The following is a 5,071-nucleotide window of genomic DNA, read 5'->3' on the forward strand; positions in this document are numbered from 1 at the left end:
TAGCTTTTATTTGTAGGAGTATTCCTGTTTCAGAATCAGAGTGCTGCCCGGGATGAGGGAGTGCCAAGTATTCCTTTTCTATTACCCTCTCTTTTCAAGGGAACAACATTTGAACAGCTTCCAAACTAAGCATCCCTAAAACTTGCCCTCAAGACCAAGAGGCTTCCTTTTCCAGTCTTTAAATCAGTCTCTGTGTCTGCATCTGGCTTTTAAGATTTTTGCGAACTCCATCAACATCACTGACAAGCTGGGAGATGCCCGAATCTCAAATCAATCAAGTGTTACAATTTTTGGGAAAAAAAAAGTTGCTTTGTTTTCTGACTTGTACCACAAACAGTGGCTCCAATCTGTCATTATGACTGAGAACATGTCACAACAATCTGTTTTGATTCTTTAGGAAAGAAAGGCATCTTGCTCTCCTCCAGCTACAGCTAATTTGGAAAATTTGCAAGCTGACATGCAACTTGATTAAAATGACCTGGAGCCACCAATTCTTTTACAATGCAACTCAGTGCTTACAATCCCAGACCTCCTGTAATCCAGTTATCTCCTCTAAAGTTTTTTGGGGGAGGAAGGGAGGAGATGGGGGAGAAGAAGAGTTATATGTTATAACCCACCTAGAGATTTTAAATTATTTATATTTTCCCCCTTCAACTCTACTGTCACTATGGATTTCCTTCACAGCTTAGAGGAGAGGAAAAGTAAAGCCTGACATTTCTTTTTCTTTTTTTTTGAAACGGAATCTCGCTGTTGCCCAGGCTGGAGTGCAGTGGTACGATCTCAGCTCACTGCAAGCTCCGCCTCCCTGGTTCATGGCATTCTCCTGCCTCAGCCTCCCGAGTAGCTGGGACTACAGGTGCCCGCCACCACGCCCGGCTAATTTTTTGTATTTTATTAGAGATGGGATTTCACCGTGTTAGCCAGGATGGTCTTCATCTCCTGACCTCGTGACCACCCGCCTCGGCCTCCCAAAGTGCTGGGATTACAGGCATGAGCCACTGCACCTGGCCAAGTCTGACATTTCTAAGAGATTGGTGTGGGTTTCATAGTTCTGGGTACAGAGCAGGGACATCTTCCAAGTGAAGCACCTGGTTTGAAGCTGGAGACTATTTGACATTGTGGTTTCACTCCTATTCCATAGTTTTAGAAAATACATAGGAATTTGTCTCAGTTTGAATGGGCTCACTTGGTCTTTGTCAAAACCTGGTTACACTGAGAGTATTGATATTTTCTTCTTGGGAAATCAATGAGTAAAACAAAACAATTACAGTTTGGCCAATTCCAGCAGTGGGAACCATAAGGTCCTACATGATGGAAACTGAGGCAGTGTTCAGAAGTCAGAATTTAAGTTTGGTCTATAAATATGTTTCTGCGAATATCTTGGCTTTCTTTATGGCTTCTACAAATGTGTATTATTGGCCCATCAGTGAAGGAGGATGTTAATGTAGGAGGTGTTAATGTGAGCTGCCCTGGGTGCCCACAGCTGCATTGTTCACCAAGACAATGTATAATTGCTAAGAGACAATATATAATTACATGTTGAATTGTGTGCTGCAAACTGCAAGTGTTGACGATTCAGCTTGGAGAGGGGAGTGCTAATACTGGTTGAGACCACATACACACAGACACTCATTTGTTGGGAACTGTACAGTCATGAGAATCATTCCCGAATCCTGTTGCCTTGGCAACCTTTTCTAAAATGATGTCGATAAAGAGCTAGCAACACTTATCAATGAAGCCAGCATGTCTTGGGAAGAAAGCTGCTGAAAACAAGGCATCAAGCATCAGACCAAACTGGCTTTTAGAGGGATGGCTCTGTCTAAAGTCTGGTAAAGATGAGAAATGTGGGATCAGATATTAAGGTCGTGGTTATCAGCAATACCCCCATGACACCCTGGCCAAACACATATCCACTGTTGAGGTCGTGGGACATTCACCAGCTCAGGCTTCAGCTCTTGTTCATGGCAGATCTTCTGTTTTTGTGTGATTGGGCAATACCTGAGATGCCAGAAGGGACACCCTAGGGTGAGGCAGCACCCCTGTCTGGAAGACATACAACTCCAGGGTAGCAAGGATGTCTGGACATTTTCCCTCTTCCTGGTCACTCTTGGCTTAATGTAAATGTCTGGTCTGATTTGTTTTGCAACACTCTGAGGTGGTAAGGGAGGACTGATGTAGTTAGTCCCTTTTTAAAGATAACAAAAATAAGAACAGCAAAGATTAAGTAACTTGTTTATCTTGTGTCTTAGAGAAAAGTCAGTGCTAAAACCAGGGATTTGATTTGTTCTTCCTGCCATGTGGTGTGGAATCCTTCAGGAATCCCACTGTCCACCTACCCCACCTCAGGACCTGCAATATTTCTCATTTCTTACTCAGCACAGCTGACAAGGGCTCACTCTGTGGTTCTGGGTTCAAGTCCTGCCTGAGCTGTGCAGACTGAACTCTGACTCAGGCTCCTGGAGTCAGATGGGTGGCAGGTGCCTCCTCTGGTTTTCAGTGAAGAAAGACTGATGAACCTGTCTGGAAATAATATTTTATCTTGAGAATATCAATAAAAAGATTGTGAGACTGCATTTTAAAGTTTATTTTTAGAGCAGTAAATCTTGTCCAGGATTTTTCTTTTCTTTTTCTTTCTTTTTTTTTTTTTTTTTTTGGAGATGGAGTCTTGCTTTCTCACCCAGGCTGGAGTGCAGTGGTACGATCTTGGCTCACTGCAACCGCTGCCTCCTGGGTTCAAGCGATTCTCCTGTCTCAGCGCCCCAAGTAGCTGGGATTACAGGTGCATGCCACCACACCTGGCTAATTCTTTTTTAGTAGAGACAGGGTTTCAGCATGTTAGCCAGGCTGGTCTCGAACTCCTGACCTCAGGTGATCCACCCGCTTCTGCCTTCCAAAGTACTGGGATTGCAGGCGTGAGTCACTGTGCCTGGCTTGTCTGGATTTTTCTTACCCATTCTAATTATGTTATTTTAAATTATATACCATCAAGTACAGCTTGACTACATTCAGACCAAAACATTTACCCAGGCATCTTCTAGATATGGGACTTCAATAATTGTTTACATTAGTGTCAATCCTGAGATTGAATGAGCAAAAGGGTGCAAATTTGCATGCTATTAAATTTGCAAAATTTAACACTACAAAAAAACACTCAGAGAAAAGGATTAGAGCATAAATTGCCTATAGTAGCATATGTCTAACCCCTGGGCTCCTAAGAGGAGCAAAACTCTTACAAAAAGCCCCTTTGCCCTTGTTAATTACAGAAAAACAGATTGGAGAGGGCAGCATCCTCCTACTATATTCCTTCATATGCCATAGTTCCCTCCCTCCCTCCCTTCTTCCTTCCTTCCCTCCCTCCCTCCTTCCTTCCCACTCTATTTATTGTGCCCTGTTTTATCAAGCACAGCTCTGGCCCCTGGAGATATGAAGGTATCTGAGGTAGAGACCTTGCCCATATAGGGTTCTTCTTCTGGTTGGAAATAGACATAAGGTTTTGATGACCTCTCACCAAAGTCATGTGGGTACACAGAGAAGATCAACAAGGTCAAGGTCAGAAAAGGGGTCATGGAGCAGGTGACCTTTCTCTTGGGCTCCAGAGGAGGGTAAGAATTTGCCAGTTGGAGAAAGTATTTATGGGAGAGGAAGGGACTTTCTAGGTAAAAGGAATGGCATGATTAAAGGTACGATGACAAAAAACAATGGCTTAGGGAATATTTTCAGTTACTGAATGTGGCAGAAAAACCACAACAAAATTTGTATTCTCTAATACCGTAGAATAACTGCCCAGCCATGGACTACATTTCCCAAATGCATTTGTGTCCAGATGGGGACATGTAACTAGTATTCTTATCAATGGTTAAGGTGGTCAAGAAGCGAGCCTACTTTTCCATTCTGTATTCCCCATCTGCTGACTAGGATGCTAAAGATTCTGAATCCCAGGCAATGGAAAAGTCACCAAATGGAAGAAACCTGGGCCTTGAATCACTGTGGATGGCCACCCACTGACAAGTAACTCCTGTATTTCACTAATAGAACCATGTCAGTAAGCGGGAAACTTTTATTGTGGAAGGCACTGAAAAAAATCGGGATTTCTTCATTACTGGAGCTGGCATTACCCTAGGTGTGACCAGATGGCATCTTAATATGCATTCAAAAACAAAGGAAGAAAAAAAGAAAGAGAAAGAAAGAAAAGAAAAGAAAGAGAGAGAAAATTTAGTTCCACAGTGAACTAAATTTGAGAAACACTGAATTCAGTAGGCTTCATGACTGCAGGATGTTACAAGTTTTTAATATGCTTAGGTGTATTATGAATCTCTGAGAGGGATCTAGTGTGCAGTGATTTTGTTAATACTTGTGAACATACTGTGGTTCTATAGAAGTCAGTTAGAGAAAAGCTAAAGTCAACACAGGGCAATGTGTTGAGGTAGGAAAGGTAGAGCCCTTGGGGTGCTCCCTTCCTTCCCCCTCCCTCCCCACTCCCTCAAGTTCTGGCTTCTAAGCTTTTCTCTCAGCCCTCAAACGAGGCATGCTTGGTATTGTGTTTCTGGTCTCTGCTCTGCCTGGATTGTTCTCCATTCATTTATTCAACTTTTTTCCCAAAGCCCAGCTTTCTTTGTGAACTGCATCTCCAAGTCAGAGTGAATTCTGTCCCTCTTGGCCTTCATAGCACATGGCTTCCATTTCTGCTTTTCACCTACTTTGTTCCACCTTACAACGTGAGGAATGGTTCATGTGTCTGTCTCCCTCATTGGAAGTAAATTCCTTTAGGCTAGGCGTAGTGGCTAATGCCTGTAATCCCAGCACTTTTGGAGGCCGACAAGGGTGGATCACCTGAGGTCAGAAGTTTGAGAACAGCCTGGCCAACATGGAGAAACCCTGTCTCTACTAAATATACAAAAATTAGCCAGGCATGGTGGCATGTGCCTGCAGTTCCAGCTACTCGGGAGGCTGAGGCAGGGGAATTGCTTGAACCTGGGAGGCAGAGGTTGCAGTGAGCCAAGACCATGCCATTGTACTCCAGCCTGGGTGACAGAGTGGGACTCTGTTGCCAAAAAAAAAAAAAAAAAAGTAA

The sequence above is a fragment of the Chlorocebus sabaeus genome, chromosome 3 (assembly GCF_047675955.1).
Source record: "Chlorocebus sabaeus isolate Y175 chromosome 3, mChlSab1.0.hap1, whole genome shotgun sequence".
Lineage (NCBI taxonomy): Eukaryota > Metazoa > Chordata > Mammalia > Primates > Cercopithecidae > Chlorocebus > Chlorocebus sabaeus.